We start from the raw sequence: 13,143 nt of genomic DNA, 5'->3' as shown, positions 1-13,143 counted from the left end.
AACAAGGATCACTTGATTTCTTCCTTTCCAATTTTGATTCCTTTATTTCTTTCTCTTGTCTGATTGCTCCAACTAGGAATTCCAGTATGATGTTGAATAACAGTGGTCACAGTGAGCATGTTCCAGGTCTTAGAGAAAAGGCTTTCAGTTTTCCTTTATTCTGTAGGATATTAGGTGTGGGTCTGTCGTATGGATTTTATTATGCTGTTATTCTTCTATAACCAGTTTTTCTATGGTTTTTATTGTGAAGAAATGTTAAACTTTATCAAATGCTTTTTAGGCATCAATTGAAATGATTATGTGGTTATTGTCTTTCATTCTGTTGATAGGATGTATCACATTGATTAATTTGCATATGTTAAACCATACTTGCATTCCTGAGATAAACCCTACTTGGTCAAGATGAATAATCTTTCTAATGTATTTTTGAATTTTATTTGCTATTGTTGAGTATTTTTGCATCAATATCCATCAGAGTTATTTACCAGTCGTTTTCTTTTTTTGAGGTGTCTTTGTCTGGTTTTGGTATTAGGGTAATACTGGTCTCAAAGAACGAGTTTGGAAGTATTCCGTCCAACTCCACTTTTAAGAATAGTTCGAGTTGTGTTTGTTTTAGTTCATTAAATATTTGGTGGAAATCAGCAACAAAGGCATTGAGTTCTGGCCTTTTTTTTTTTTTTTTTTTTTTACTAGGAAACTTTTTATTATGGCTCAATCTGGGTAGGTTGTAAGTGTCTGAGAATTTTTCCATTTCTTTTAGATTTTCCAATTTACTGGCATATAGTTGCTCATCACAGCCTTTAATGATTCGTTGAATTTCTGAAATATCAACTATAATGTATCTTTTTTCATCTCTGATTTTATTTATTTGGGTCTTGTTTTTTCTTAGTCAGTCTTGCTAAAAGTTTGCCAAATTTGTTGAATGTTTTAATAAAACCAGATTTTTATTTCATTGATCTTCTGCATTTTTTAATTTTATTTATATCTGCTCTAATCTTCATTTTTTTTCTTCTACTAATTTTGGGTTTGATTTACCCTTGCTTTTCTAGTTCCTCAAGATGCATCACTAGGTGGTGTATTTGAAGTTTTTCTTCTTTTTTAATGTGAGCACTTATAGCTATAAAATTCCCTCTTAATACTACTGCTTTCCCTGTATCCCATAGGTTTTAGTGTGTTGTGTTTCCATTATCATTTGTTTCAAGAAATTTTCAATTTTCTTCTTAATTTCTTCATTGAACCACTGGTCATTCAGCAGCATATTGTTTAATTTCCATATATCTTTATGGTTTCCAAATTTCTCATCATTGATTTCTAATTTTATTTTGTTGTCGTCAGAAAGATGCTTGATTTTATTTCATTTTTTAAAAATTCTTTCAGACTTGTTTTGTGACCCAATGAATGATCTATCCTTGAGAATGGTCCATGTGCTGAGGAAAAAAACAATGTGTATTTTGCAGGTCTCTGATGAAATGTTCTGTAAATATCTATTAGATCCCTTTGTTCTCTAGTGCAGATTAAGTTGGATGTTTGTTGATTTTCTTTCTGAAAGATCTGTCCAATGCTGAAAGTGGGTGCTGAAATCTCTATCTTATTTTAATGGAGTTTATCTCTCTCTTTAGCTCTAATAATATTTACTTTATATATCTGGGTGCCCCAGTGTTGGGTGCATATATGTGCATATATATAGTTGTGTCCTCTTGCTGAATTAACCTCTTTATCATTATATAGTGACCTTCTTTGTCTCTTCCTAAATTTTTGTGAATCTATTTTGTCTCATATAAGTACAGCAACTCCTGCTCTTTTTCGGTTTCCATTGGCATGGACTGTGCTTTTCTATCCCCTTATTTTCAATCTATGTGTGTTTAACAGGCAATGGATTAATGGCTCTTGCTTTTTTATTCATCCAGCCATTCTATACCTTTTGATTGGAGAAGGTAATCTATTTACATTCAGTGCTATTTTTGATAAGTAATGACTTACTCCTGCCAGAATACAAAGATATTAGGTACATCCTTCCTAACATCTTTGTATTCTGGTTGTTTTGTGATTTCTTTCTTTGGGACATACCTTTTAAATAATGGTCAGTTTTTCACATGACTTGTTTTTTGTAGTGTAATTTAGAAGGCATTGCTTAAATAAATCTCGTATAATATCTTACAGGATTTCTTTGTGTGAAATTTCCATGGGCTAAAAATATTGCATCTTATAAAATCCTTTTCCAAAATGTATATACCCTAAAAAGGTAACATATTAAGCCATTAATGTGTCATTGTTTAATATAAAGATTAGAAAACAAGTCAATTCATATACCAGAACACAGGTTGCAAACCAGCTGCTCTTAGCAGAATCTGGCTGCAATCTTGTTTTGTTTGGCTAACAAAAGGGTGTTTGCATAATGCTTCAATTTTAATGACTTTAAACAAGTGTTTAAATGCTTCTTCTCATTTTCCAGTGGCCCTTTTGATTTTCTGTCTTGTTTAAACCAGGCTCAAATTATGTATTTAAGCTACTTTTTGAAAAGCATTTGTGTTTGTGACTTTCATCAGAGTACCAATATGTTTATGGAGTGAGAGAAGGCACCACCTCAAACTAGTGTAGGTGTGCAGCTTAAGCGGGTATGTCCAGCAATTACTAGAGTGCCTTTCGAGGTCCTCTTTTATTAACATATCCCACTCTATGCTGATAATCTCACCCTATGCTGATGACTCTCAAACCTACACAGCTGTCCTTTTTTCTAAACTATGATTGTATACAACCCTCTCTTGTACTTGGCATGTAGATTTCTACAGACATCTCCAAAATTTCACTTTCTAACTTGCCTCTCATGTTTTCCATTTAAGTTAAAGGCCCAGCATTGCTTTATTGTGAGCTACTTGGAGGCAAAGATACCCTTGTATCTCTAGCAAAGAGACGTAAGATACCCCTATATCTCTAGCAAAGAGATGTAGTCTTGGTCATAGTGGGTGCTCCATTTTTGTTTTTAACTTTTTATTTGGAGATAAAACTCATAAGAAGTTGCAAAAATAGTAGTTTTGATGTAACCTTCACTCATCTTTTCCCAACGACAGCCATCTTACGTAGCCATAGTACATTTCTGAAACTAGAAGACTGGCATTGGTATAAATACTATTAAACTATAAATTTATTAAAATTTTACCAAATTTTACACACACTTGTGTTCTTCTTTTTAGGGTACAGTGTGACAAAATTTTATCACATGTGTAGATTTGTTTAACCACCACTGCAAACGTTATACAAATATGCTCCGTTGCCAGAAAGAAACTTTCTCTTGCTTGCTCTTCATAGGCAGAATCTACTCTATCCCGAAAGCCTAGATATTTATGCTCCATCAATTTATTTTTGTCATTTTGGAAGTGTTATATAAATGAAATCATATAATATGTAACCTTTTGAGACAGTCTTTTTCTTTCACTCAGCATTATACCCTTTCGTGGGTGCATGCATAAATATAGTTTATTTCTTTATATAGGTAGGCAGTATTTCAGTGTGTATGTATGTACCATAGCCTGTTCATAAATTCACCTATTCAATAACATTTTACTTGTTTTCAGTTTTTATCTATTACAAATAAAGCTGCTCTGAACTTTTATGTACAGGTTTTTGCATAGACATAATTTTTATTTCTCGAATATAAATATATACACAGAAGTGATCACTAGATCATATAGTAAGTACATGTTTCACTTCATAAGAAACTGACAAAGAGTTGACAAACACCTCTTCGAAGTGGCTACACCATTTTACACTTTTAGTAGCAAAGTCAGAGAGATCTAGTTGCTCTGCATTGTTGCTGGCACTAGATATTATCAGTATTCTTTTTTTATTTTAGTTATTCTCATTGGTATGTGTGGTACAGGTATCCCATTATGGCTCTAATTTGTTCTCTAATATGGCTTATGATGTTGAACATTTTTTATGTATTTAGTTGACATCTGCATGTACTTTTTGGTGAAAAATCTCTTCTCTATATATTACAGAAGGAATTTGACTTTGCTTTCTTATATGCTTTGCAAATGTTATCTCCCAGTCTGTGACTTAACTTTTTATCCTCATCACAGGGTGTTTCACAGAAAAATGCGAATTTTGATGAAGTTTCAATTTATCCTTTTATCTTTTTTTTTTTTTTTTTTTTTTTTTACTGGATCACCTTTTTGGTGTTATAAGAACACTAAAACCTTAACAAAGATTTTTCTCAAAAATATTTATAGTTCAATCTGCAAGATTTTTATCTATTATCCAATTTAAGTAAATTTATGTGTGATGTGAAGTTCAGGTTAGATTCATATTTTTTGCCTATAAAGGTACACTTGTTTCAAATAATGTATTGAAAAGGCTACTTTTTCTTCATGAATTCCTTCTGCTATCATTTTGAGTCTATTTTTATCTTTTCTATTCTGCTCCATTGATTTACATGTCTGTCTCTCCTCCAACACCACACCAACTTAGTTACTGTTGTTATATAATCTTAAAATTGGGAAATACAATTCCTTCAACTTTAGTCTTCTTTTTCAATATTACATTTAGCTATTCTACTTCCTCTGTCTTTCATGTAAATTTTAGAATTAGCTTGTCTATATCTGAAAAACATAGCTATTGAAATTTTGATAACATTTCATTAAAATTATACATCAATTTAGGGATAATATCTTTACTATGTTGACTCTTCTAATTCATAAATATATGTCTATTTATTTAGGCCTACTTAAATTTTTCATCTGTATTTTATAATTTTTAATTTATGGATATCAGGAATTTTTAAAGTATATAACTTTCATTTTTTGGAGGAATTTTAGATTGTATTGAGTTTGTTCAACACTGATACAGTCATATGCAACTTAGCAATCTTTTGGTCAATAATGAGCCACATCTCTGAAAATCATTCTATAAGTTATAACATAACAGAGCTAAAACATTACTATTACTTAGGTACATTATAGCCTTCCTAACATCATAATAATGAATTACTCTCACATGTTTGTGGAATGCTGGTGTAAACAAACCTTCTGAGCTACCAGTTGTATAAAAGTATAGCAATACAATTATGTAACATACATAATACTTGATAATGATACTAAATTACCATGTTATTGGTTTATGTATTTACTATACTTTTTGTCATTTTGGACAAAAAGGTAAACTTTCAAAAAGCTTCAGGCAGGTACTTCAGGAGGTATTCCAGAAGAAGGTATTGTTATCATAGGAGATGACTGCTCCAGGCAGGTCAAAGACCTTCTTGTGAGACAAGATGTGGAGGTGGAAGGCAGTGATATTGATCCTTAACCTATATAGGTCTAGGATAATGGTTGTGTTTGCGTCTTAGCTTTTAACAAAGACATTTAAAAAGTAAAAAAAAAGAAAAATAAAGAAAAAATGTAAAAATAGAAAAAAAGGTTATATAATAAGGACATAAGAATATTTTTGTATAGCTGTACAAAGTTGAAGTATTACTACAAAGAGTTATGAATTACTGAGTTATTACAAAGAGTCAAAAAGTTAAAAAATGAGGTTTATAAAGTAAAAAAGTTAAGAGAAAGCTAAAATTAATTCAATATTAATATTTTATTTTGTAAATTTAGTGTAGCCTAAGTGTATAGTGTTTATAAATTCTACAGTAGTGTACATTAAAGTCCTAGGCCTTCACATTCATTTGCCACTCACTCATTGACTCACCGAGAGCAGTTCCCATTTCTGCAAGCTCCATTCATGGTAAGCTCTATTTATATATACCTCATTTTCTTTATTCAGTCATGCACTGATGGACACTTGATGCCATATCTCTGCTATTGTGAGCACTGCTGTCATAAACATATGAGTGCAGGTATCTTTTTAATATAATGATTTATTTTCCTTCAGTAGATACCCAGTAGTGGGATTGCTGGATGAAATAGTAGTACTATTTTCAGTTTTCAGAGAAATCTTTATAATGTTTTACATAGAGGTTGTACAAATTTACATTCTCACCAAAAATTGTATAAGCATTTCCTTTTCTCTGCATATTTTTTGGCTTTTTAATAACACCCATTCTGACTTGTATAAGATGGTATCTCATTGTGGTTTTAATTTGCATTTCTCTAATGATTAGTGATATTGAGCATTTTTTAATATGCTTCTTGGATATTTTTATGTCTTTTTTTTTTTTTTTTTTTTTTTTCAAAATGTCTGTTCATGTCCTTTGCCTACTTTTTAATGGGGTTGTTTCTTTTCTTGTTGAGTTGTTTGAATTCCTTGTAGATTCTGGCAATTTATCTCATTGGATGCATATTTTGAAAGTATTTTCTTATATTCTGTATGTCTTTTTTTTTCACTATTATTTCTTTTGCTGTGAAGAAGCTTTTTAGTTTAATTAAGTCCCATTTGTCTATTGTTATTTTTGTTACATTTGCCTTTTGAGATCTTTGTCATGAATTATATCCCCAAGCCAATGTCCAAAAGAGTTTTTCCTACACTATTTTCTAGGATTTTTATAGTTTTTAGTCTTACATTTAAGGCTTTGTTTATGGTGAGAGAGAGGGTACAGCTTTATTCTTTTATATATGGCAATCCAGTTTTCCAAGCACCATATCCTGAAGAGGGAGTTCTTTCCCCAGTTTATGTTTTTGTCAACTTTGTCAAAGATCAGTTGGCTATAATTATGTGGCTTTATTCATTCTCTATTCTGTTCCATTAATCTATGTATCTGTTTTTGTACTAGTACCATGATACTTTCGTTACTATAGCCTTGTAGCCTAATTTGGATTCAGGTATTATAATGCCTACAGTTTTTTTTTTGTAGTAGTTGTTTCGGCTTAGAATTGCTTTGGCTATTTGGCCTATTTTCTTAGTTTCATATAAATTTGAATTTTAGATTTTTTTTCTAATTCTATGAAAAATTACTTTGGTATTTTCATAGAAATTTCAATGATTCTGTAGATTTCTTTGGGCAGTTTGATCATTTTAATGATGTTGCTTCTTTCAGTCCATGAACATGAAATGCTTTTCCATTTGTTTCTGTCATCTATGATATCTTTTGTTATTTTCCTTGTAGAAATGTTTTACTTCTTTGGTTAAACATATTTCTAGGAATTTAAAAAAAAAATCGTAAATAGGATTGACTACCTGATTTGGTTCTTAGTCTGACCATTATTGGTTTTTAGAAATGCGACTAATTTTTGTACATTTATTTTGTATCTTATAACTTTACTAAATTGCTTTATAAAATCTAGGAATCATTTGGAGGCACCTTTAAGGTTTTGTAGATGTAAGAACATATCATCAGCAAACAGAAATAATTTTACTAACTTTTTTTCAAATTCAGATGCATTTTATTTCTTTCTCATTCTTGATTGCTCTGGCTAGGACTTCTAGTGCTATGTCAAATACGAATAGTGAAAGTGGGTATCTTTGTCTTGTTCAAGATCTTAGGAAAAGTGCTTTCAGTTTTTCCTTGTTCTGTATAATATTTACTATGGATTTGCCATAAATCACTTTTAAGTTTTTTTAGACAGGGTCTCATTTTGTTTCCCAGGCTGGAATGCAGTGGTGCAATCATGGCTCACTGCAGCCTTGACTTCCAAGGCTCAAGTGATTCTCCTACCCAGCCTCCTGAGTAGATGGGAGTATAGGTGTGTGCCACCACACTCAGATAATTTTTGTATTTTCTCTAGAGATGAGGTCTCACTAAGGCTGGTTTAAGGCTGGTTTAAAACTCCTTGGCTCAAGCAATTCTCCTTCCTCTCAAAGTGCTGGGATTACATGTGTGAGCCATCACACCTGGCCATAGATGGCTTTAATTATTTTAAGGAATGTGCCTTTGATGCCTAGTTTGTTGAAGGTTTTCATCATGAAGGGATTCTAACATTTAGCAAATGTTTTTTCTTTATATATTGAGAGGATAAGACGTTTTCCATTGTTTATGTGATAAATCACATTTATTGATTTGTGTATTTTAGCCATCCTTCCTCCCCTAGAATAAAACCCACTTGATCACAGTGCATTATCTTTGTGATTTGCTATTGGATTTGGTTTCCTCATGTTTTGTTGAGGATTTTACATCTATGTTTATTAGAAATATTGATCTTCAGTTTTCTTTTTCCTTTGTGCTCTTGTCTGGCTTTGATATCAGGGTAATACTGGCTTTGTAAGGTGAGTTAGAAAGCTTCTGCCTTGATTTTTTCAAAGCATTTTAGGAGGATTGATACTAGTTCTTTCTTGTACATTAGGTAGAGTTTGACTATGAATTCATTTGGTCCTGAACTTTTTCTAAGGGTACTGGGGAGATATTATTGATTCATTCTCACTACTTGTTACTGGTCTGTTCAGAATTTCTAGTTCTTGCTGGTTCAATCTTGGGAGGTTGTGTGTTTCCAGGAATTTATTCATTTCCTCCTGTTCATATACATACAGTTGTCCAGAGTAGCCTGATAATTTTTTGTATTTCTGTCATGTCAGTTGCAATGTTTCTTTTTGAATTTTTGATTATGTATGCTTGGATCTTTCTTATCTTGGTTAACATAGCTAGTGTTCTATCAAATTTTTTGTATCTTTTCGAAGAATGAAAAGAACAAACTTTTTGTTTTGTTGACCCTTTGTATAATTTTTTCATTTTGAATTTCATTTAGTTCTTCTCTGATCTTTGTTAGCTTTGGGTTCTCCTTTCTTTTGTTAGCTTTGGGTTTGTTCTTGTTTTTCTTCTTACTTGAGGTGAATGAGATGTTTGGTTGCTAATCTGTGATATTTTGATCTAGGCATTTAATACTGTAAAATTACCTCTTGCACTGCTTTGCTTTATCTCAGAGTTATTTGTATGTTGTGTTTCCCTTTTTATTTATTTCAATAACATTTTCAAAATATATCTTAATTTTGTTGTTGACCCAAATATTGTTCAGGAGTATGTTGTTTAATTTTTTTTTATATTTGTATAATTTCAAGTGTTTGTCTTTAAATTTTAGTTTTATTGCCCTGTGGTCTGACAAAATGTTTGGCATGATTTATACATTTTTTACATTAATTGAGACTTGTTTTATAGTATAACATATTGCCCATCTTGGAGAGTATTTCATGTACTAATGAGAAGAATGTGTATTCTGCAGTTCTTGGGCAAAATGTTCTATAAAATAGGTTTATTTGGTCTATGGTTTGATTTAAGTCTACTGTTTCTTTCTTGATTTTCTGTCTCAATGATCTGTGTAGTGCTGTCAATGGGGTGTTGCAGTCCACCACTATTATTATATTGTTGTCTGTCTCTTTTTTAGGTCTGCTAATATTTGTTTCGTGAATCTGACTGCTCCAGTGTTGGGTGCATATATATTTGGAATTTTCATATCTTCTTGTATATTGGTCCCTTTACAATGATACACTGACTCTGTCTTTTTTTTTTTTTTTTTTACTGTTGTTGATTTAAAGTATGTTTTATTTGATATAATGGTAGCTACTCCTGCTTGCTTTCTTTTTTCCATTTTCATAAAATATCCTTTTCCACCCATTTGCCTTTGGACTACAACTGTCTTACCAGTATGTTGAAGTTCTTTTTATAAATAACATCTAGTTGGTTCGTATTTTTAATCTACCACACCAATCTATTTCTTTTTTTTTTTTTTTTTTGCATTTTTTTTTTTTATTGCATTTTAGGTTTTGGGGTACATGTGAAGAACATGCAAGATTGTTGCATAGGTGCATACGTGGCAGTGTGATTTGCTGCCTTCCTCCCCTTCACTTATATCTGGCATTTCTCCCCATGCTATCTCTCCCCAACTCCCCACCCCCCGCTGTTCCTCCCCTATTTCCCCCCAACAGACCCCAGTGTGTGATGCTCCCCTCCCTGTGTCCATGTGTTCTCATTGTTCAACACCCACCTATGAGTGAGAACATGCAATCTGTTTCTAAGTGGAGCATTTAATTCATGTATGTTCAAGATTAATTTGAGTTTTTTGTTCCTGTCATGATGTTAATTGTTGTCTAGTTGCTGTGTAGATTGTTTTTTTTTCTTTCTTTATCTTTGTAGTTTGCTTGAATTACATCATACTGATATTTGATTTCTTTCTCTTCTTCATTTGTAAAATTGTTTCTTATACTGTGAGATTTACAGTTTTGTATGATTTTATGATGGTGAGTATCAACCTTTTGTTTCCATGTTACAACTTTACTGAAATTGCTTGGAGGTCTGGTCTAGTGGTGATAAAGTCCCTTGTCAGGGAAATACTTTATTTCTTCATTTATAAAACTTATTCTAGTAGGATACAAAAATTAGGATTGACTTTTTTTTTTTCTTTAGGTACTTTGAAATTACAAACCCAATTTTTACTGGCTTGTAATGCTTCTGCCAAGAAGTTTGCTGTTAGTCTATATAGGTTCCCTTTATAGGTGACAGATGCTTTTCTCCTCCTGGTTTTAATATGTTTTCCTTTGCATTGGCCTTAGAAAGTCTGATGACTGTATTTCATGATGAGGTTTTACCTGCAATATATTTTTCTGTAATTTATTGAGACTTTTGTATCTGGATACTTAAATCTCTGCTAGACTAAGGAATTTTTACTCAAATTATTTTCCTAAATGTTTTCCAAACTTTTTGCTTGATTTATATGTTTCGCAATATTTTATAATGATTTTTCATCATTTTTAATTAAAAATTTTTTTTTTTGTCATACTGGATTAATTCCCAAAGACATTTCTTCAGGTTCTGAGATTTATTTTGCTCTCTTTAAATTAGTCTGTTGCTGAAGACTTATCTAGTTTTTATAATTTCTTCAATCGATTTTCATTTTCAGAAGTTCTTTTTGATGTTTTAAAAATCTGTTTATCTGTTAAATTTGTCATTCATGTTCCAGATTGATTTTCTTATTTATTTGTAACCATTTTCAGATTGCTCTTTATTCTAATTGAGCTTCTTTAAAATCAATATTTTGAATTTTATATCTGGCATTCCAATAACTCCATTTTGGTAAGGACCCATTGCTGGAAAGTTAATGTGATCCTTTGGGAGTTTCATAAAACTGTTGTTTGTCTTATTTTTTAAAAATACTTCTGGAATTGTTATGTTGGTTTCTTTTCATCTGGAGTTATTGTCGCTTCTTATTCTTGAGTATACTTTTTGAAAACATTACTTTTAACTTTTCGTTTAAGTTCAGAGGTACATGTGCAGGTTTGTTACATAAACTTGTTTCATGGGGGTTTGTTGTACAGATTATTTAATCACCCAGGTATTAAGCCTAGTGCCCATTATTTATTTTTTCTGATCATCTCCCTCCACCCTCTTATAAGCCCCAGTGTGTGGTGTTTCCCTCTGTATGTCCATGGGTTCTTATTATTTAGTTTCCATGTATAAATGAGAGCATACAGTATTTGGTTTTCTGTTCCTTCATTCGTTTGTTAGAAGGTAATAGTCTCCAGCTTTATCCGTGTCCCTGCAAAGGACTTAATCATCTCATTCTTTTTTATAGCTGCATAGTATTCCATGATGCATATTTACTACATTTTCTTTATCCATTCTATCACTGATGGACATTTAGATTAATTCTATTCTATGTCTTTGCTTTTCTGAATAGTGCAGCAATGAACATACACATTCATGTGTCTTTTTTTTTTTTCTTTTTGTAAATGGAGTTTTGCTCTGTTGCCCAGGCTAAAATGCACTGGCACTATCTTGGCTCACTTCAACCTCCATCTTCTGGGTTCAAGCAATTCTCCTGCCTCACCTTCCCAAGTAGCTGGGATTACAGGCATGTGCCACAATGTTCAGCTATTTATTTTTTATTTTTTATTTTTACTACCAACAGGGTTTTGGCATGTTGACCAGGCTGATCTCAAACTCCTCACCTTAAGTGATTCACCCACCTCAGCCTCCCAAAATGGTGGGATTACAGGCGTGTGCCACCTCACCTGGCCAACAAGTGTCTTTATAACAGAAAAATTTGTATATTTATATTCCTTTGGGTATGAACACAGTAATGAAATTGCTGGGTCAAATGGTATTTCTATATGTAGGTCTTTGAGGAATTGCCACACTATCTTCCACAATGGTTGAATGAATAGACACACCCACGGACAGCGTATAAGCATATCTTTTCCTCCACAACCTTACCAGCATCTGTTATTTTTTGACTTTTTAGTAATAGCCACTCTGACTGGTTTGAGATGGTATCTCATTGTGGTTTTTCTTTGCGTTTCTCTGATGATCAGTGACGTTGATTTTTTTTCATATGATTATTGGTCGTATATGTCTTCTTAGGAAGTGTTTATGTCCTCTGCCCAATTTTTAATGTTTTTTTAAAATGAATTTGCTTAAGTTCCTTATATATGCTGGATGTTAGACCATTGCCAGATGCATAGTTTGCAAAATTTTTTCCCCATTTTATAAACTGCCTGATTACTCTGTTGATAGTTGGCTGTGCAGAAGCTCTTGAGGTTAATTAGATCCCATTTGTCAATTTTTGCTTTTTATGTAATTGCTTTTGGTGTTTTTGTCATACATTTTTTGTTTGTTTGTATGTCCAGAACGTTTTTGCTTAAGTTGCCCTCCAGGGTTTTTAAAGTTTGAGTTTTACATTCAAGTCTTTAATCTATCTTGAGTTAATTTTTTTATGTGGTATACAAAATGAATCAGCTTCAATCTTCTGCATGTGGCTAGCCACTTATCCCTGCACCATTTATTGAATAAGGAATTCTTTCCCCATTGCTTTTGTCAGATTCCATGAAGATGAGATACTTGTTGGTATACAGCCTTATGTCTGGATTCTCTATTCTATTCAACTGATCTATGTGTCTGTTTTTGTACCAGTGCCATGGTGTTTTGGTCACTCTAGATCTGTAGTATAGTTTTAAGTCTGGTAGCATAATGCCTCGAGCTATGTTCTTTTTGCTTAGGATTTCTCTGACTATTCGGGCTCTTTTTTGGTTCCATATGAATTTCAAAATAGTATTTTTTTCTCTAGTTCTGTGAAGAATCTCAGAGTGGATTAATAGGAATAACTTTGAATCTATAAGCTGTTTTAAGCAGTATGACATTTTAATTATATTGATTCTTCCTATCCCATAAGCGTGAAATATTTTAACATTTCATTGTGCTGTCTTGGATTTCTTTGGGCAGTGTTTTGTAGGTCTCCTTATAGGACTCTTTCACTTCCCTAGTTAGTATATTCCTAGGTATTT

The sequence above is a fragment of the Aotus nancymaae genome, unplaced genomic scaffold (genome assembly GCF_030222135.1).
Source record: "Aotus nancymaae isolate 86718 unplaced genomic scaffold, 86718_ANA_hifiasm-v0.15.2.pri h1tg000040l, whole genome shotgun sequence".
Taxonomy (NCBI): domain Eukaryota; kingdom Metazoa; phylum Chordata; class Mammalia; order Primates; family Aotidae; genus Aotus; species Aotus nancymaae.
The sequence above is the reverse complement of the archived record's forward strand: the minus strand, read 5'-3'. Positions refer to the sequence as shown.